Raw genomic sequence first — 22,872 nt, forward strand, 5'->3', positions numbered from 1 at the left:
GACGTCCATAATTTTAAGCTTGGATGTCCCTTCTCCTTCTGTGATCGAAGTTGGACATCCATATTTTGGTCCCTTCCTAGTCCTCCCCAAAACATGTCCAGACCATGCCTTTTTGCCATATGGATGTTCTGCAGTGTTAGACATCCATATCCTGCCTTTGTAAAATTGGGATTTGGACCTGCATGCAATATGGATGTCTAAATACCAGTTTTCAGATGTCAAAACAGGAATAAAGCTTCTACAATAACCGCCATGGTATAGAAAGAGAGGAGAGATAATTGGGAGTACCTGTATGTCATGCTTTGAAGGCAAGAGTCAGCATTTTAAACTGAATTCCAAATTTAACTGGCAGTCAGTGCAGTTGTAGGAATAGGGGGTAACATGGTAGAAACTTGTGGCTTTACAAAGTATGCATGCTACTATATTCTAAAGTGATTATAGTTTTTTTTAAAAGACGGGACTGAGAAACACCTGATAATTATTATTATTTATTGCATTTGTATCCCACATTTTCCCACCTCTTTGCAGGCTCAAAGAGCCTTATATTACAGTAATCATATTTTAGAGCTGACAAGAGCATGGAAAAGGGTATGTAATGCTTCTTTAGCTAAGAAACAACAAATTGATCTTATTATGACGGACAGCCAAACAACTAGATTTTAAAATTTGCTGAGTGAAGGTAAGTTTGGAGTGTAAAATAATCCTGAAGTATCAGAAGGATTCAACTGCTGGAATAGGTTTATCAAGCATTCAGAGTATCATGATTGTATCTCTGTTTTAGAGTTGCTGTACAGGTGGTAGCAGAAGGATGTTTGCATTTCAGGGCCAGAAATATGAGGGTCTGTTGTGTTAAGAGCACTCATCAAACATAAATTTCCAGGTAATTAAGGGGGTCGTTTACTAAGGCGCGCTCATGGTTTTAGTGCGTGCTAAAAATTGGCGCGCGCAAAATGTTAGAGATGTCTATGTATTCCTATGGACGTCTCTAACGTTTAGCGCATGCCTATTTTTAGCACGTGCTAAATACGCCTTAGTAAAAGACCCCCTAAGGCAGCTTGGACAGAGATGTTCCTAAAGAGGTCTGAAGGTATGGCCTTAGGGATAGCCTAGAGAATGGGAATTGAACTATTGAGCTATACAATGCTAACAGCTGCTGTGAAGCCAACCTCACAGACATATTAAGCTGTTTGGATCAGCAGATAGGCTTTCTATGGTATTTGTTTTCCAGCAGCATTACTGGTTTGAAAATGAGGGCCTGGCATGGAAAGGGGTTGGGCACCGGGGTCATGGCTCTCTCAGGATATTGCCACACTCACCTTCAAAGGCTCATTTTCAAAACAGAAAAATGTCTAAAAAGTGGCATAAAGCAGCATTTGGCCTAGTGGTTAGGGTGGTGGACTTTGGTCCTGGGGAACTAAGGAACTGAGTTCAATTCCCAGTACAGGCAGTTCCTTGTGACTTTGGGCAAGTCACTTAACCCTCCATGGCCTGCCGCATTGAGCCTGCCATGAGTGGGAAAGTGTGGGGTACAAATGTAATAAACAAAAATCAGCATTTTCAAAACCTATTTTTAGATGTGAAGTGCGTCCAAATCTCAAGGAGGCATATCAGGGGCATGTTCAGGTCGGGACTTGAGTGTTCCTGAGACTTAGACGTTTTCAGCCATAATGGAAGAAAACAAAACTATCCAGGACTAAAACTAAGATGTTTTGACCTAGACCTGTTTTTATAATGAATAAGGCACAAAAAGGTGCACTAAATAACCAGATGACCACTGGAGGGAATCAGGGATGACCTCTCCTTATTCCCCCAATAGTCACTAATCTCATCCCACTCCCAAAAAATGAATAACATTACCTGCCAGCCTCTGTGCCAACCTCAGATGTTATACTCGGGTCCATTAGAACAGCATGCAGGTCCCTGGAGTAGTCTAGTGGTGGGTGCAGTGCACTGCAGACAGGAGGACCCAGGCTTCTACCTCCCCCTACCTGTTACACTTGTGGAGGAAACTGTGAGCCCTCCAAAACTCACCAGAAACCCACTGTACCCACATATAGGTGCCTCCTTCACCCATAAGGGCTATGGTGGTGTACAGTTGGGGGTAGTGGGTTTTGGGTGGGTTTAGAGGGGCTCAGCAGACAAGGTAAGGGAGCAATGGTCAGATGTGTACCTGGGAGCATTTTATGAAGTCCACTGCAGTGCCCCCTAGGGTGCTCTATTGCTTTCCGGCCATTTCCGGTGCTACAAAAACATTTTCCATGTTTGTAGTGCCTGTGTTTACCCAGCGGTAATCAGGCTGCACCACACGCTGCCTGGTTACTGCCGGATTAGTGCGGGAGCCCTTACCACCACCTCAATGGGTGGTGGTAAATCCTTTCCCCCTCCCCCCCCCCACGGAAATGGCCATGCGGCAAGTGGTTCGCTTACTGCACGGCCATTTCTTTTCCAGAAAAAAAGACAGCTTTTTACCTGCTGCGCTAAAAGGGGCCAGAGTGCGCATTAAAAACACATGCTGATGCTAGCGCAGGCTCCCTTTTACCGCAGCTTATTAAAAGGACCCATTAGTGAGTTTGGGGGGGACTAGGTTCAGCAGGAGAAGGTGGCAGGAATGGCATGGAATGTGAAGTCAATGCCCTGACATATAAACCCCCGCACAAGGACAAATGGCAGACATTACAGGCCACTGATATGCTCTGTGCATCGCAAAATATGCCAGTTTGTACCCTCAACAATTCTTCCCCCTTCACCTGGCATCAAGAACCCGAGAATGGCACCTTCTCATCTGACTTGGAGTCACAGGAGACATATCAGTGGATTAGCCAAGGATAGAACACTGACACTCTTTATTTTGAAGTGCCACTAGTAAAATTCGTAGATAACTAGCAGGGTGATACAGCCAGCACATCTAAGCCATGCACCACTCCACAAAAATAGTACCAATATGTAAGAAAGTAACATCTGATCTAAACATATTTATTGTGGGCTGTAACATTCCCAAAACAAAATTACACATTTTTTTTACCACAAGGATAATTAGCTGTAGTGTGGAAGTTCAGGTAACAGTCCTGTTGGGCATGAAAGTCCAATGCAGATTTGACACGCCATCCAACTGAAGCTCTGATTACATAGACGTAAAATAAGAACAAGAGAGTTGCCCTACTGGGTCAGACCAAGGTTCCATCTAGCCCAGTACTTGACATATGTGTGTTTGTCCTGCACGGGGTCAACATTAATTGTGAGAATGATAGCAAGACAGGATGGTGAAAATGTGTCATGGGCAGAGAACCAGAGGATGAGGTGGCAGAAAAGAATAATTTGCACTTTGAGCAACTAAGGTAAAAAAAGGAAGAGGGGTAGAATAAGGTAAGAAGAGGTGGAGAGGGTAAGGAATGGCAAGCAAAAGAGGTGGGGTGGGGAGGATTTTAGGGAACAGGGATAAGAGGAATAAGGCCAGGTAGAATAGAAGTTATGATATAAATATTTAACCTTAAATATTTGGGGGGTTCAGCCAGTAGAAGATACATAGAAGTATCAATAACATTATATTGGGCATACACAACTTTAATTCTGAAGGTTTAATTCAAGGTTACTTGAAAATATGTAAAACAGAATTCAACAATAGATGAATATTTTTAAGGTTAATGATTGGTTTACAGCATCTACTGTAGTTAGATGGGATGCATTTAAAAGCACATTAAGAGAAGTGATTATAAATTATAATGCAGGGGTAAACAAATTAAGAAGACAAGAGCTAAGTAAATTAAAGAAGGAAATCAGAAACATGGATTCTCAGCATATCAATTAGATAGCCTTTTACTGACACCGTTACTACAACTGAAATGCAAATATACTGCAACTCTTAGATAACAGGCTGGTAAACAATATTTTTGCAAAAAGCAAGATTTTGTGTGGATAATGAGAGGATACCTTTATTCTGTATGTAACAAAAGAGAGGGAACAAAGTACAAACTAAAGTCCAAACAAAAAAAACAGCACCACGGGCCTTTAAAAATGGAACACAGTTCTTTAATGAATGAGCCTTGACAAAAAGACCCGACACGGGCCGTGTTTCGGTGACTAGCACCTGCGTCAGGGGTCACAGTGATGACGTGGAAAACTTGGGGAATAACTCGAATATATTCCTCTACAATATATTATTCCTTACCCCACGTCTCATGTAGTAAAAGCTACAAAGCACCAAGGCACTTTCACTTTCTGTATCAAAATGGATGAAAAGGATACCTTTATTCACAATATCTGGAAGCAAAGAAAAATAGAGAAAGAATACAAATGTAACCCATGTCTCGTGGCTGCAATACCTCAGGTCTGACCTGGGCCACAAAGCTCAGTTTTCTTTACCACCGGATGTTTCAGGAGACCACACACACAACACTCACAGTTCCAGTTCACCTGCAGTCGAGCTTGGGAGTGGGCCAATGGTCCTGATTAGTGATCCAGGTTATTGAGAGCTTGTGGGGGACTCTATAGTGCTGCTTTACTCTCAGTCTGGGAACATGCGCTCTCACTCTCTCGCCAAAAAATCACCATGCAGTACAGGAGTTTGATGAAATGTAAACCAACTGTATTGACACTTCTGCAATCAGCAACCGACTTTTCAGAAACTTTTTATATACATTGTCCATCCAAGATTATTGGTGATAATCTTAGCCACTCCACTTTACTCTTTGGAGATACCCATTACTGTACATATTTACACAGCCTCCTGTTGTTTACCCATTCTGTTGTGTCAGAAATAAATCCAAGGCTGCTTCTGTTACTCCTGATATCAATCCAGTCTCTTTCAGGCACCGGCCATTTAGGCTGTCCTTTCAGCAGTGCACTTTGCAGGGCTACACTCTGGCCTTGGACAGGGTTTCCCTGTCCTTGTCCTGTTTCCAGGCTGGATTTCCCTATCCACTTGAAGCATATGAGTTGGTTCTGTTGGTGCTGTGGGTGCTTGAGCACCCCCAGTATTGAACAAGCTCCTTGACTGTGTCTGGGGAAGGGTAATTTCCATTGGAATTAGCAGCCCAATCATTTTCAAAAGTTGGCTCCAATGATTTGAAGCACTATTTCCTTCTCAGTTGCAACTTAGGGGAGCAGCAACTATTCCTTTACTCAGCCTTCACTTGTTTCTTTTACTCCTGGATCCCCCAGTGCCCTCAATGGTCTGTATTTGCTGTACCTGTTTGGCAACTCAAAAGTAAACTAAAGGCTAGGAGAGGTGAAGCCTGGTTTTTAAAAAATGATCCACCCTAGGTGTCAAAAATACTAGGTATGCCACTTGGGGGGGTTGGGGAGGAGAGAGATGTTGAAGAGAGGAGGGGAGGAGAGAAATGCTGTAGACAATGAGGAGGGGTAAGGGTATAGGGAAGGACAGAAATGCTTGGCACCATGGAGGGCGGTGGAATTGAGAGAGAGGGAAGGCGAGACATGATGGACACCATAGGAGGGGACTAGGATGGTGTGAAAGTGTTGAGGCGAAGCTAGGGGCAGGGTTAGGGGTGCAGCTTGGGCACCTCAAAACAAAAAAGAATTCTGCTGCCCTTGCATTTGTATGTGTATATGGCTTCTTAAGCACATAAATGACCATATTCCAGCTATGCACTATTCTGTAAGTATACACTAATCTTTGATGACATGTACTTTACAGCAGGGCATTCACATGGATGGAGTTTAGGTTGAGCGGGGGTAGGATGCATAATTACACACACAAATTATAGAATACTATGATTTATGTGCATTCTTTAACAACCTAGGTTCAAGCACGTGGCTGATATAAGTGCTTACACCTAAAATATAGGCATTTATTGACCTGTTATGCTAGTATTTTATAAAGAAAAGTAGGCACCTATTTTCATTTATAGAATAGGCTCCAAATAAGTGCATTCTTGGTGCCTATAAGTAGGTGCCCTTTTACAGAATTACCCTCCACATGTTCACATCATGCTTCTTTATAAATGTAGTATAAATAACTCAGGGGGCCTGCGCTGGTGTAGACACGTGTATTGGAGGTGCCCAGGTTCATTTTTCAGCACACCTGCAAAAAGGCCCTTTTTTGGCCGAAAATGGATGTGCAGCAAAATGAAAATTGGTGCGTGTCCATTTTGGGCCTAAGACCTTACCACCACCCATTGACTTAGCAGTAAGGTCTCACGAGTTAACTGGGCGGTAATCGTCAGCATGCTTACAATACTGATTACTGCCCAGTTAGCGTTGCATGCTGGAAAATTTCCAGTGCGTCTACTGGACGCGAGTACAAAATAAAATTACCACCCGGGCCATGTGGTAGTTCCAAATTGGCGTGTGTTGGGCGCATGTAGGTTCCTACACGGCTTAGTAAAAGGGCCCCTCAATGTGAAGAAGGATACTGCACTGGTGAAACAAGCCAAAACTTACGGTGGGGGAAGGCGGGGCTGGTGGTTGGGGGGTGGGCCTTGTTCTGGGCAGACTTCTACGGTCTGTGCCCTGAAAATGGCAGAAACAAATCAAGGTCAGGTATACACATAAAGTAGCACATATGATTTTAAATTGTTGGGCAGACTAGATGGACGGTGCAGGTCTTTTTCTGCCGTCATCTACTATGTTACTATCCCGCTCATTTTTGAAAGTGATCGCCGGCCATCTTCCGACATAAATCGGGAGATGGTCGGCGATCTCAGAAAAGCGGCGAAATTGGTATAATCGAAAGCTTACAGCAAAAGTTCAAAGGGGCGTGTTGGCGGCGAAGTGAAGGCAGGCATGGGCGTGGCTACCAGATGGCCGGCTTTCGTGGATAATGGAAAAAAGCGGCGTTAAGCAGTATTTCACTTGCTTTACTTGGTCCTTTTATTTTCACGACCAAGCCTCAAAAAAGGTGCCCCAACTAACCAGATGACCACTAGACGGAATGGAGGATGACCTCCCCATAATCCCCCCAGTGGTCACCAACCCCCTCCCACATGAAAAAAATAAAAATAAAGCACTTTTTTGCCAGTCTGTATGCCAGCCTCAAATGTCATACCCAGGTCCCTGACAGCAGTATGCAAGTCCCTGGAGCGTTTTTTAATGGGTGCAGTGCACTTCAGGCAGGCAGACCCAGGTCCATCCCCCCTACCTGTTACACTTGTGGTACTAAGTGTTGAGCCCTCCAAACCCCCCCAAACCCCACTGTACCCACATTAGGTGCCCCCTTCACCCATAAGGGCTATGGTAATGGTGTAGAGGTGTGGGGAGTGGGTTTGGGGGGGATTTGGGGGGCTCAGCACCCAAGGTAAGGGAGCTATGCACCTGGGAGCTTTTTTTGTATTTTTTAAACAGTTTTAGAAGTGCCCCCTAGGGTGCCCTGGCATGTGAGGGTGACCAGTGCATTACAAATGCTGGCTCCTCCAATGACCAAATGCCTTGGATTTCGCCGGGTTTGAGATGACCGGCATTTTTTTCCATTATCGCTGAAAAACAAAACCGGCCATCTCAAACCTGGCAAACTCTGGCATTTGGCTGGGCTAAACCATATTATCGAAAAAAAAGATGGCCGGCCATCTTTTTCGATAATACGGTTCCGGCTAACTGTTGCGCCGCCACCAAAATAGATCGCCAGCCATCTATTTCGCCGGCGACGTTCGATAATGCCCCTCCATGTAATCATAATAGACATAAATATTACAGAGAAAACCAACATGACAGCTCAGTGCTGTAGGTAAACATTTATCCTTGACTTCACAATCAATGTATACGTGGACAGAAAACAACTGAAATTAAGATAACCAAATATTTTGAAACAGAAAAATGGACACTGACTTTCTTAACAGAAGAACAGGAGTGTAACCTCTGTAACACCAACAGATAAACTAATAAGAGCAAAGATAGTCCAAGGAAGGAGGAACAACTAACTGGTGGTCACAAATGGATTTGACTTGGGCAAGTTTTGGCAACTGCTTGCAGCAGTGGTCTAAAAATACATATAAAAACACTAAAATTATAAACATTCATAAAAAAAATGTCATTAACTAAATAAGCATAGACATACACAAGATTACCATCAGATTCTTCAATATAAAATAAATAGTCACATGAATGAAAAAAGCTTCTCCTGTAGACAAACAAAAGCACACACAAGACAGTGTACTCAAATCCACTATAGGCACATAAAGACATTCTTTTTATGAAAAAATATAAATAAACAAATTCTGATTAATATAATGCAATGAAAAATAAACTGGTAATCTAAACACATATCTTCTTCAGCATCCATTTGGCAAATGTCATGTTTTCTGATTCATATGGCTTTTTGGATGCCATATAAACTGTTTGTTTCTTAAAAAGGTAATAGATGCTGGCACTATTTACAGGATATAGGGACTTTGTTGTACAAGATATTTGAGTTCCTCTGACTGCAACAATAGTAGAGGGAAGTGTGATGCTTGTCTATCTTGTACTTGAATGAGTCTCTTGCATACAAGATTTTGCTTTGGAAATCCTATGGACTAACAACCACTCCTCTCCCTCAGAAGCAGTTCCAGTTATTTGACTTTCTTATCACTGTGACACTCGAATTAGTCATTGAAAATCTGCCTCTGAAATTACTGAACTTTATTGATGGAACCTGATTTGTTTAAATCAGATATACAAGGGGCCTGTGGCTGAGAAGCGCAGGGTTATAGGTCAATGTTTTGATAAATGGAAAGTATTGGATGTTTATAAGGAACATTTTCAATATATCTAAATCCAATTTTGGATGTTTTGCTGAAAACATTTTCAAACCAGAAAAACACCAATCTGTTTGTTTCAAAAATGGCTATTTCCTAGATGTTTTGTTCTCAGTGTGTCTATCTTTTTAAACCATTTAAAAAAAAAAAAATGTCCATCTGTCACTTTGTGCTACTTTTTTGGAAGCTTTTGTGATTCAAATGAGCCCCTACATTTCTAGTTTGATGTGACTAGACAATGATGTTTTACAGGGGCCGTTATTGTTATAGCTCCAACATGAAATCATTTGTGTTAAATTGGTATAACAGAGAAAAGCCCTCAGAAACCGCTGGTAAAATACCAATGGTTTTGTGCGTGGTTATATGTTACTCGAATTATAACTCACGCAGCGTTTCTATCACTGGGCGAAAAACTCTGTAAACCTCGGGCTAAACTATTTAAGCCTCAAACAAAAAAATATATTCAATGGCAGCAATGAATTTAAATTGAAATTCGAGTAACATATAACCACGCACAAAACCGTTGGTATTTTACCAGCGGTTTCTGAGGGCTTTTCTCTGTTATACCAATTTAACACAAACAATTTCATGTTGGAGCTATTTTGTCTGGTATTAGTTTACATTTTTTGCTCCAACAATACTGCATTTTGTTCTGGTGATTAGCCGTTATTGTTATAGTTTGTTGTTTGTGAACTTGTTCTCTTTTGATTTTGTTCTATCTTTAAATTCCAATAAAAGTATTTGAACTGAATAAAAAGAAGCCTCTCCTGCCTGTTCAACCCCCATTAAATATTGACCCCACAATTTATATGCATAATGTCTGAGGTTTGCTACTCTACACATAGCTGTGGAGTGGAATTTTAGATAGGAAGTCCAACTCACAAGGTCAGACATGGACATCCATTTCTGATGTATTTTAGAAGAGGATCTACTGACATACAGCCTGTTCTAAAATGCATGAGAAATGGAGGTCCAAGTGCTAGCTATGTCCAGTATGAGCATCCATTTTACAAACTGAAACTAAATTATAGACAGGGTAAAACAAAGAACATGTAGGGCTGCCGAGAGACTGAGCCAGGCCTGAGGTAGGGCCGCTGCTGCTGCTGGGCCTGGGCCACCCCCCCCCCCCCAGATCATTGCTGCTGCCGCCCCCTCCCCCCAGGATCGCCGCTGATGCAACTGAGTTACCTTGGGCCTGGCAGGGATACCGAGGCCCCACCAGTGGAAGAATCCAGCACTGCTTTTCACTCCATGCCTGCCCTGCTCCTGTGGCTGCTTTTTTCTCTTGTCGCGCATGCTCGGTTTAAAAACTGAACATATGCCAGAGGGGAAAAATAGCCACTCGGCACAGTGGTAGAGGTAAACAAAGAGCAGTGCTGGAGGGGGGGGGGCCTGGTGCCAGAGTTCTCTCTACTGCTCCTGTCAGGACGTGATCACTCGGGGCCCGTCAGGAGCAGGAGAGAGAGAGAGACCACGGCGCCAGCCCCCCTTGGAGGCCAGGCCAGAGGAATTTTGCCCCTCTATCCCCCTGGATGGATGGCAACATAGAAATATTCATATTATAAAATGGCCATGCAGACTCTATGAAGAGAACAGCTAACCTGCAAGTCAAAGGGGAGATCCTCAGGTTGCCAGCTGAAGTCCTCATGCAGACTTTTCCAATTTTTGTCTGTTTTTAATTGTGAGTCCTCCAGAGACAGGAAAATACTTACTGTGCCATTGGAGCAGTTTTTCTAAAACTGGATATGCCACATACCAGGTCTAAATATGGACATCCATCTTTTTTGAACATGGACATCCTTTCCCCTTCTGCAATAGAAACTGGATGCCCATCTTTTGGCACCTCCTTAGTGCCACTGAAAACATGCCCAGACCACGCCACCTTGCCATCTGGATGAACAGCAGTTTTAGACGTCCATATCCTCGGTTTATAAAATCAGCATTTGCACTTTGATTCAATACAGATATCTAAATGCTGGTTTTCAGCTATCCAAAACACAAATAGAGCTTCTAAAATAGAACAGTAGTGTCTACGTCCAACCTGTTCCTGATATACTCATAAGTTTTATATGTGGAACCTATGATGGTATAGCCAATGCATAAAATTCTAAGTGGGATAAATAAAAAAAAGCCTTATTCAGTAAGCACTGGAAATATCTAACCAGCTGATATTCTACTTTCACTTCAAGTATTATAATTAGCATACATATTGATTGTATTTTGACCACTTTACAAACGTCTGCTCCCCCTGATGTCTAAACCTAGCTATGCCTCTGTATCTGCCCCCTCTTTTCTCTGTCCCCTTTGGTTCAGCTCTCTTTCTCTCCCTTACTCTTCCATTTGCCCCTCCCAAGGTCCAGCATTACTCCCCCTTTCTTCCCTTTCTTCCCATTCTTCTATTTTCGCTCTCTCTTTTTCTCTCTCTTCCCCCCCCCTCCACTGCTCTCTCAGCACTCTTCTGCCCTCCATACCTCCCCATCTCTGTGGCTTCTCTCCAGTGCTGCAGCAGGTGGCGGCCAGTAGTTGCAGTGCCAGAAACAGTCCTGAAAACTGGCTCTCTCCAGCCACGCCACGCCTACTGTATCCGAGAGGAGGGACATGGCTGGAGACAGCCGATTTTCAGGCACCAGGAAAGAATCAGAAAGATGGGGGGATGGAGTAATATGCTGGGTCTGTCGCAGGGCAGGGTGGGGGAAGGAGGAGGAGGAGGATAGGGAGAGAGGAATATAGGTACGCCAAACCTGCATGATGAAGCAGCTTCAGGGGTCCCTACCATTGGGCGAACTCGGCAAAATATCCAGGGCTGCCCCCATTATGCAGTCAGTATTGCTGATCAGTTGTATCTTTGATACTAGTATACAACTCACAGGCAGCAGAACAGGAAGGACCACTGACTACATCAGCAACTAGAGTAGTTTGGAGTCAGAGCTGGAGCTTGAATTGTTTGACTCCTCCAGCTGAAAAGGTGTTCCGCTACTCCTGATGCAAGTAGAGATTTTAGCCTGCACGTTAAAAATTTGTTCACTTTTTTGTGATTACATGATCTGCATATCATTATTTTGGTGAATGGAATATTAATTGCAATATTAAAATGCAGGATACAACACTTTAATGTGAAGTTTAATGGATTGACCTCAGTTAAGAGGATTTATTATTTTTCTGAGATACTTAATTTACTAAACACAACAAAGATTTTTCTACCAAAGTAGTTTCTGTCCTGAATTTGGGTTTATAGAGTGCTCCATGAACATTTTATTATATGTAATTGGATGGACCATACAATTTAGCAATTTCAGGGTTGAAGTGTTCTTTTCTAGATTGTAAAATATATGTAACAAATTCAAGTAATTATGTTATTAAGTAGTTTCTCATCTATTGAATTAATTAAACTTTATGTTCACTTTATAATCTCTTGAGACACACTCAGCTATTGCAGATTTAATCCTCTTCGAATCTTCTATACATAGTGACTTGAAGAGCTGTTGAACACACTCATTTTGCCTTAAAAGAATAATACTCATCACCTTACTCATTATAGTCTTCATTTTGCACGTAGGCATTCAACTTCTTATTATAAAATTAGCATATTCTTTTCATTGTTCTTGCTAGACAGAAATGGAAGAGATTGCTTTTTATAACTGCCCTACATTTTTCCCAAAGTAAATATATAATCATGGAAGAAAAAGAACAAATGGTATCTTAATGCGATTGCATTTTAGGACAGACACATTTAATGATGAATGGAATTTTTGATATGCTTTTGAAATTTCTGGTATATGACAAGACAATAGAGACTTAATTATAGTAGCAATAGAAGCATGTGCATTTTTTAAGCATTGTCTTATCGATGTGTACTATATGATTAACTACTTTGAAGGTACTCTGTATATAACACAGACAGCTGTGATTTCCCCTGTACCCCAATCTTGTGAGTCCTGTTCCTTATAATAGTGAATGGCATAGAGGAATGGTATATATCAGTGGTTCCAAAACCTGGACCTGGAGGCACCCCAGCCAATCAGATTTTTAGAATAAAAATCGCGGCACCTTATGCATGGAATAGACTTCCTGAGCCTGTACGTCTAGTTCAATCTCTACCTGTTTTCAAATCCATGCTAAAAACCCACCTTTTCACCACTGCTTTTGGCTCCTAGCTACTACTCAATTACCTCTCCTTGTTCCTTCTCACCCAGTACTTCCCTCGCCCTTAATTGTCTTGTCTGTCTGTGTTATTTTTAGATTGTAAGCTCTATTGAGCAGGGACTGTCTCTCTATGTCAGGTGTTCAGCGCTGCGTGCATCTGGTAGCGCTATACAAAATAATAATAATAATAACCACAATGAATATTTGCATGCACTGCCTCCTCTGCATGCAAGTCTGTCTCATGAATATTCATTGTGGATATCCTGAAAACCTGGCTGGCTGGGGTGCCTCCAGGATCATGTTTGGGAACCAAGGGCATATATTATTCTATGAGAATGTGAGGTTGCAGCTTTTACTAACAAAATATAGCCATCACAAGTTAGTGCCCAAACCAAGATTTCTAACTTCAAGCAACAAGAAGCTTATTTGCTCATCAAAGAATCTGCAGAGTTGTCTTAATTCACCATTGAATTGCCTACCATAGGACTATTTAGACTGGTGTGCCCTCAGTTGCCCAGCAAGCTGCTGGCACAAAAACTAGGTTGTGACGGAAAGCAGTTGGGGACGTCCAAAATTGGCTTTCAATTTTTCCTACATGTGGACATCACCAACCAATTGGAAAGAAATGCCATAACAATTGCACACCAGCCAGGGAACGACGATTACTGAATAACAACTATAGAAGCCCCATACCAAAATGTCCAAGTGGGCTACATCAATGCCAGATCCGTAGTAAACAAAATATCAATAATAACAGACTGGATCACGTCCGAAAACCTCGATCTACTTTTTATCAACGAAATCTGGATCCATGATCAAAAGGATCCTATAATCCTCGACCTTTGCCCCCCAGGTTACAAAATTACTCATTGGACCAGGAAGGAAAAGAGAGGTGGCGGCATAGCCCTAATTCACCGCTTCCATTTCACCACTGAAACTATTGCCGAGTCCATAACAACTCTATTAGAAATTGCCTCAATCACAATTTAAAACAAATCCTTGCTTAATCACCTGAATTGCGTCCTGCTCTACAGTCCACTCGGAAACTGGAACGAATGCCAATCTAACTTCATGGACATCATTTCTAACTGTTGCGTAAACAACACTAACATATTAATACTAGGTGACATAAACCTCCACCTAGAAGACCTGAACACTACTAATGCACAAGATTACATGGATTTCCTCCACTCATGGGATCTTAAATAGCCACCAATGCAAGCTACCCACATTAAAGGGCATACACTGGACCTCCTATCTTACAATCTGTCCACAGATCACAACATATCAGTAACAGATACCAAATGGTCAGTGACTCTTTGGACCGATCATTATAAACTTAACCTATCTCTACATTGGCAGAAGAAAGAATTATACAATACACAAAAACATATAACCTACACTACTTGAGGCCAAATAGACCCAATAGAATTCTGGCAACAGATTTACGACCAGGAATGGCAACCATGTACTGACTCCATACATTACCTCTCTGATTGGGATGAAAGATGCAAATGTGTACTAGACGAAATTGCACCCATAAGAACAAGAGTAACAAGAAGACAAAACTCGATCCCATGGTTCAATGATGAACTAAAAAAACTCAAAACACAAACCAGGAAACTTGAACGAGCATGGAAAAAAACAAAAGATGAGCAATCACTTATCACATTGAAACAAGCACAAAGAAGATACAAATATGCAATAAGACAGTCCAAGAGATCCTACTACAAAACTAAAATAGGACCAGATTATAAGGAATTGAAGAAACTATTTCAACTCGTTAACAAGCTCCTAGACAACACCCCAATTACCACAACCAACTCAAACATTCCATCCACAGAAACACTTGCAAAATACTTCAAGGATAAAATAATAAAATTACACAATACACTTCCTCAGAACAATACTGACATTGAAAGCTTTATCAATGAACTAGACCCAGCACCTGGAGAATGCCCAGCAGACTGTAGTTGGACAAAATTCTCTCTTCTCACCATTGAATCAGTTACCCAAGCAACTCTTAGATTCTCCAAAACCCACTGCAAATTGGACACCTGTCCCAGCCACTTTCTCAAATCCGCCCCCAATTGCTTCATAGAAGACCTCACAACCTACCTAAATTACATGATCCAACAAGATATTTTCCCTGAAGAACATGGCAATATCTCCTTTACCAAAGGATAGAAAGAAAAAAACAAATGATCTCACCAACTATCGCCCAGTCATATCTATCCCACTAGTAGTCAAACTAATGGAGAGCTTGGTGACCAAACAGCTCTTTGACTACATAGACAAGTTCTCACTATTACATGAATCTCAATCAGAATTCTGTCCATCCCATAGTACCAAAACTGCATTGGTCACTTTCCTGGCCAAATTCAAGAATGAAATAGCCATAGGTAAAAGCATACTTCTCCTCCAATTCGACATGTTGAGTGCATTCGATATGGTAAACCACAATATACTTCTTCGACCTCTAAATCACTTCAGGATTGGTGGAAAGATACTTAGTTGGATCAAGAGCTTCCTAACTACCAGAACATACCAAGTAAAATCTAATACAAACATATCTCCAATGTGGAAATCAGACTGCGGAGTACCTCAAGGTTCACCATTGTCACCAATACTTTTCAATATACTAATAATTCCTCTGGCCAAGTCCTTATCCAACCAAGGTCTCCACCCATTCATCTATTCCGATGATGTCACTATCTACATCCCTTTCAAACACGATCTACAAGAAATATCCAATGAAATCGAGCGTAGTTTGAACACCGGTCAATTGTAAAGCCTAGTATTTTGAGACTGTCTGAGATGGGGAGGGTGTGATCTGGGGTGGTTAAGGTTGTGGGTTTGTAATTATTATGTTGGGATGACAGGATGAGGCAGTGTGTTTTATCAGTGTTCAATTTCAGTTGAAATGAGTTTGCCCATGAGTCCAAGGTGTTGGACTCATGGGCAAACTCATTTCAACTGAAATTGAACACTGATAAAACACACTGCCTCATCCTCTCATCCCAACATAATAATTACAAACCCACAACCTTAACCACCCCAGATCACACCCTCCCCATCTCAGACAGTCTCAAAATACTAGGCGTTACAATTGACCGTAATCTTACACTTGAGACCCAAGTAAACTCAACTGTAAAGAAAATGTTTTTATTCACTGTGGAAACTTAAATGTATAAAACCTTTCTTCCCAAGGGAAATCTCTCCTCAACCTAATACATAGTAACATAGTAGATGACGGCAGAAAAAGACCTGCACGGTCCATCCAGTCTGCCCAACAAGACAACTCATATGTGCTACTTTTGTGTATACCTACTTTGATTTGTACCTATGCTCTTCAGGGCACAGACCATATAAGTCTGCCCAGCACTATCCCCGCCTCCCAACCACCAGCCCCGCCTCCCAACCACCGGCTCTGGCACAGACCGTATAAGACTGCCCAGCACTATCCCTGCCTCCCAACCTTCAGTCCCGCCTCCCACCACTGGCTCTGGCACAGACCGTATAAGTCTGCCCAGCACTATCCCCGCCTTCCAGCCCCGCCTCCCACTACCGGCTCTGCTATCCAATCTCGGTTAAGCTCCTGAGGATCCATTCCTTCTGAACAGGATTCCTTTATGTTTATCCCACGCATGTTTGAATTCCGTTACCGTTTTCATCTCCACCACCTCCCGCGGGAGGGCATTCCAAGCATCCACCACTCTCTCCGTGAAGAAATACTTCCTGACATTTTTCTTGAGTCTGCCCCCCTTCAATCTCATTTCATGTCCTCTCGTTCTACCGCCTTCGTATCTCTGGAAAAGGTTCGTTTGCGGATTAATACCTTTCAAATATTTGAATGTCTGTATCATATCACCCCTGTTTCTCTTTTCCTCCAGGGTATACATGTTCAGGTCAGCAAGTCTCTCCTCATATGTCTTGTTTCACAAATCCCATACCATTCTCGTAGCTTTTCTTTGCACCACTTTGATTCTTTTTACATCCTTAGCAAGATACGGCCTCCAAAACTGAACACAATACTCCAAATGGGGCCTCACCAACGACTTATACAGGGGCATCAACACTCCCTTTCTTCTGCTGGTCACACCTCTCTCTATACAGCCCAACAATCAATGGTACTAAGCCATGCTGACTATGGCAATGGAATCTACGCAGGATGTAAAGAACAACTCATAAAGAAACTCCAGACAACCCAAAACAGAGCAGCCAGGTTGATATTTGGTAAAACACGGTTCTGAAGTGCCACACCCCTCTGTGAAAAATTACACTGGCTTCCGATTAAAGAGGGTATCACCTTCAAAATTTGCATCCTGGTCCACAAGATCATCTACGGTGTAGTCCCAGGATACATGACTGACTTGATTAATCTTCCAACCAGAAATCAAACCAGTTCATCTCGGTCTTACCTGAATCTCCACTACCCAACTTGCAAAAGTCTCAAATACAAAACAACCTATGCATTCAACTTCTCCTTGCAGCCCATGGATGGAGGGAAAAGGAAGGGAAGTGTTGGAAACTAGACAGACATGAGAAGGATGCAGAAAAATGGAAGAAAGTTGGACCTGAAAGATGGATATAGGGCAGGGAGTGAAGAAGAAAGAAGGAGAGAAAAGATATAGTGAATGGACAGGAGGTCTTGGAAGCAAAGTTTAGAGCACAGAGGCAGGGAAGCAGAATCAGAGAGAGGGAACAAGATGATTAGAAATAAAATATCACCGGACCACAAATATAAGAAAAATGATTTTATTTTCAGTTTAGTAATCGAAACATATCAGTTCTGAGAATTTACTTCTTCCTGTCAATATTCTGTACTGAACAGGAAGAAATGTCAGTGGGGATGTTTTATGCAATTGTTCGCATGATCAAAACTTTTGATCGTGCAATTACAAATTTTGATCAATGAACAGCCTTAGTCTAGACCTGTTTTCCTAATGCATAAGACATGAAAATGTGCCCTAAGTGACCAGATGACCACTGGAGGGATTCAGGGATGGCTCCCTCCTTACTCTCCCAGTGGTCACTGACCCTCACCCACACCCCAAAAATGTCAATAAACATAGTGCTCACCAGCCTCTATGATAGCCTCAGATTTTATATCTAGGTCCATCAGAGCAATATGCTGCTCCCTGGAGTAGTATAGTGGTGGGTGTAGTACACTGTAGACAGGTGGACCCAGGCCTATACCTTCCCCTACCTGTTACACTTGTGCTGGAAACTGTGAGCCCTCCAAAACTTACCAGAAACCCACTGTACCCTTCATCCATAAGGACTATTGTGGTGTACAGTTGGGGGGTAGTGAGTTTTGGGTGGAATTTGGAGGGCTCAGCAAACAAGATAAGGGAGCAACGTTGAGATGTGTACCTGTGAGCATTTATATGAAGTCCACAGTAGTGCCCTCTAGGGTGCCCCATTGCTCTCCTGGGATGTCTGGGGGACCAGTCTGCTAAATATACTGGATCCTCCCACATCCCAATGGCTTAATTTTCTACATTTTTCACCTGTGTGTGTGTGTGTGTGTGTGTGTGTGTGTGTGTGTGGTTTTTTTAATGGCCTGAACCTTTTTGTTTCAGTGTGACTGGGCTGGAAAGCAATGCGAAATGCCAATTAGATATTCACAGAGCACAAAACCTTGTTACAAACAGTATTTTTGAAAAAAAAAAAAAAGATAGATGTTTTTCTTTTTCAAAAATGGTTACATTTGCTATTTAGATTTGTGATGTTTAGCGCAAAATGTCCAAAATCTGACTTGGACATCATATCAAAAATTCCCCTCTATGTAACTTAAGTACATTTTAACAGAATAGCACTTAGGTGGAGTTTTGGCATTTATGCACATGTGTGCTACTTATGCTTGTAAATGCCATTATTCTAAACCTTTTTATGTGTAATAGGCACATAACTGTTAGCACCTATGTTACTGAATTGCCCCCTTAGAGGGCAATTTCATGAGTAGCTGCCTAATTTTAGGTAGCAGAAAGCTGCATAAACATATGTACCATGATCTGATGGCGGGTGTGCCATGGGTCAATGTGCATAAATTAGGAGCAGAGAAAGTGTATCAGGCCACAGAAGAAACCACAAGATGGAGTCAAAATTCAGAGGTAGCAATATTTATTCAAAGTCCCGACACAGGCTGTCTTATGAAAAGTAAACCCCTCAATCTCCAAGTTCGCCTTCTGAACATCCCCTCCCTAATATTTATTTTTATATTTTGTTACATTTGTACCCCGCGCTTTCCCACTCATGGTAGGCTCAATGCGGCAAGGGATAAACATCATCTTGTTAAAGATTTGAGTTTGCAATTTAGGCTGGGCATATTGGGCCTGGTGGAGACCTGGTTGAGAGATGGGGGAGACTGCCTATTGGCACAGGTTTCTCCACCTGGTTATTCTTTTTCTCATAATAAGTATTTGCTCAATGGGGGTGGCTTAGCTTTTCATTTTAAATCTGATTTATCACTGCGGATTGGTGATTTGGCTCCCCTAGGCCAATAAGTTAGAAAGCATGCTGATGTATATACAAGGTTCTATCACCTTAAATGTTTTGTTGTTATATTAGCCGCCACTGATTTCTTCTGCATCCCTTCTAGGTGTACAGGTATTATTGATGCATCAATAAATGTATTCTTTTCATCTGTTGATTATGGGTGACTTGAATTTGCATTTAGAGAATCCCACTGCCTCCTTTTCAAATGACTTTCTTTTGTTTCTTCAGAAGGCGCAGTTAGACCTGCACACTTAACGGGACATATGTTAGACCTAATTATGTCTTCTGGCTTTTCTGCCAGGTTATTTTTTAACTTGAAACTTTCACCACTGTCTTTTTCAGGCCACATCCTTTTGACCTTTTTGATTCAGTGTGAATGGGTTGGAAAGTGATGCGAAATGTCAGTTAGATATTCAAGTGATTTGACAGCACTTACAGAAAACTCCATGCATCAATTTTTTGATGGGTCTATTGATAATTTCAACAGTTTAGATCTTGATTTGTAAGTAACATTTTGGACAGGGCCATGCCAAAGGTCTGTGGCGCCCCCCTGCAGAAGATCAGTTGGCGCCCCCAGCGCCCCCCCGCAGACGAACAGTTGGCACGCACGCACCCCCTCCCCCCGTGAAAATGATCGCTGCCCTCCCATCCACGCTCCTCTCTCCCCTGCCCTCCCGCTGACATATCCCAACTGCCCGCCCTCTTCTCCCCCTCCCAAGATCCCTTTTAAATTTACCTCCGTCCGGCAGCGAAGGTGCAGCATCAGTGAAGGAGGCGGCGCTCCCGACGTCTCTACTAGTTTTCCCTTCGCTCAATGTCCCGCCTTCTTCTGACATCATTTTCTTGACGTCAGAAGAAGGCAGAACACTGAGCGAAGGGAAGACTAGTAGAGACGTCGGGAGTGCCGCCTCCTTCACTGACGTTGCGCCTTCGCTGCCGGACAGAGGTAAATTTAAAAGGGATCTTGTTGGGGGGGAGAAGAGGGCGGGCAGTTGGGACATGGGAGTGGGAGGGCGAGGTAAGCATGGTGCGGTGGGGTGCCCCCCAGAGGATGGCGCCCTCCTGCCGTGCTTACCTTGCTTACTGTGTTGGTACGGCCCTGATTTTGGAATCGGCCATTGGCTGATATCATGGATACCATAGCGCCATTGATGGTGAGGAGCTTGTTGGCTTCCCCAATGAGGAGACATGAACCCTGGTTTTCAGAGCATCTTCACCTGTTGAGGTGGCAGTTCCAACATTGGGGGAGAAAATGAAAAAAACAATAAATCCGATTTTATTAAAAAATAGATTTTGGAAATTTTCTTCCCATTGCAAGCAACAGATTTGTGATGCTAGGAAGCGGTACCCTGCCTGTAATGTGAAAGAACCTAAATCAAAAAATGTTTTGCACGGATTGATGTCTTCCACTTCTGGACCTTGGTTCCTCTCTGGTCACCACGGATGAACTGGCAGATTCCATTCTAGGAAGATTATTTTTTCCTTATGTCAAACCTTAGACCCTTAGACCAGCAACTTAGGCATGACTTGAGCCATGCTTGAGTGCAGCTACCTGAACAGTCTGTTCCCTCCCTGTCTTTTGTTTCTACTTACATTAATTTAGTTCCTGGCAGTGCATTAGGAGTGGCTTTTTCTGCCTTTTCTAAATTGTCAGAAGCCACTCTTTCTCAGACATTGGAAATGGTTTGTTCCACTATAACTCCTCATGATTTGCTTCCCACTGCTCTATTGAAACAATTTCAGGCAATTTTCTTTCCTTTTGTATACACTATGATCAAGGGAAAAGGCAATCATCAGACCACATCAGAAGGATCTTAAAATAATTAGGGAGTTGGCCTCTAGCTATTGTTCTATTGCTCATTTGTTTTTTATTCCAAAGATCACCGAGTCTTTTGTGCTGGAACATCTTTCCACCGTTGTTGAATAAGCCAGTCACAATGTTCAAGGAGACCAAAGTTTATTCTTCAAAGAACAAGTGCTGACACACCAACCCAACACAAGCCGTGTTTCAACATACGCCTTCATCAGGGGTTCCAGTGTCCTCCAAGACGTCCAAGTACCACCTCCTCCTCCCTTCAATAATTCATTTCAGCGCAGTCATACTTGCTTTCTGCCCGGGCTGATGCAGGAAGGCTCACACTAACACTGACACAGACTTAAATGGTTTGGAAACCTACAAAGAATGAATATACACTGCATAGTAAGGCAAGTCGTGAACTGTAAATCAGAAGCGAAAACACAGATCCAGGAAGACCAAGTCAAATATGGCATCAAAGAGTTGAAAAGGACTTCGCTGAGCTGGATATCAATTGGTGAGAAGCAGTTTGATGAAACACAAGACTAAGTGTGGTAGATGTGTCTGTCCAAGTTATGCACCGACTGACTCAGAAGATATGCTAATCTGATGTGTGCACACTTGCTATATACCAGAAGAATAAGAGCATCAGAATGAAATGTACAAAGTCAAAACCAGAGCTGTTCTATTATAACCTTTACAAGATGAACATGCAAAAATAACTCCATCATCTTACACTTGTACTTACATATTCCACTGAATTTTTTGTGTGCTGTAGATTTTCATTGTGTGCTTGAAATTAGAATAATTATGAATATGTATTCAGAACCATCTCATGTTAACTCAAATTAATAATGTAGGAGAGTGCATATCATCAGATTATTAAATGTCTTTTCTTCATCTTTAGTTTTCATGCTGAGCAATATTTTACCAGATAAAATCCAACAGCAAACTAGACCAACATTTTTAACAGCATGCACCAGCAGTCATAGGGTATTCCAGAGAAGCTGCCTTCCATCAACATAATAGTGAAAAAAACCAGCAGTTGTTTTATAATGATAATGTTCTATGCACTTAAAGGTCCAGTTTTTTTGCATAATTTAAATTTATGTATAACACTGTGATAATCTGTTACTACTGCCTTTGTCCTTGAAATAGCTACCTTAGAATTATCAAAATTATCAAATTTATAGATGGGATGAAGACAGAAAATGTTGATGCCATTCCTAGTTCTGCAGTATGCAACACCCCGAGAAGACTGCTTACTGCCTTCTTATGGAAACATTGTGCATGTGGATGCATTTTTGCATATATATATATGATGAGGTGTGGTGTTAACGTTATCATGACTATTGAGTTTATCAAACTCTTGGGGGTGGGGTGGCGGCACCTAGGATCCTTGAACTTCATTGGTGGGGGTCGGGGTAAAAGACTGAAGATTCATCTAGGGTGCCTAATACCTTTGCACCAAGTCTGACCTGATGTTTTAAATCATTATTATTTTGGAGATCCACTTTGGCAATTACCAGTGCTTCAAGTCTTCCAAAGGTTTACAATATCTTCTTAATAGTAGATTCCTGAGCATTCATAATAGCAGCATTTTCCTGCAGAGTCTCAATCTTTCCTTTTAAGTTAGAAGCAATTGTTTCTAATGTTTAATCCTAGCAAATTTCTACAACAGACTCTGATCAGGTGTATAATCTGATCAGGTGTATAAAGTGCAGATTGTACTTTTTGATTACCTAT

This window comes from Microcaecilia unicolor, chromosome 1 (genome assembly GCF_901765095.1).
Source record: "Microcaecilia unicolor chromosome 1, aMicUni1.1, whole genome shotgun sequence".
In the NCBI taxonomy this organism is placed as follows: domain Eukaryota; kingdom Metazoa; phylum Chordata; class Amphibia; order Gymnophiona; family Siphonopidae; genus Microcaecilia; species Microcaecilia unicolor.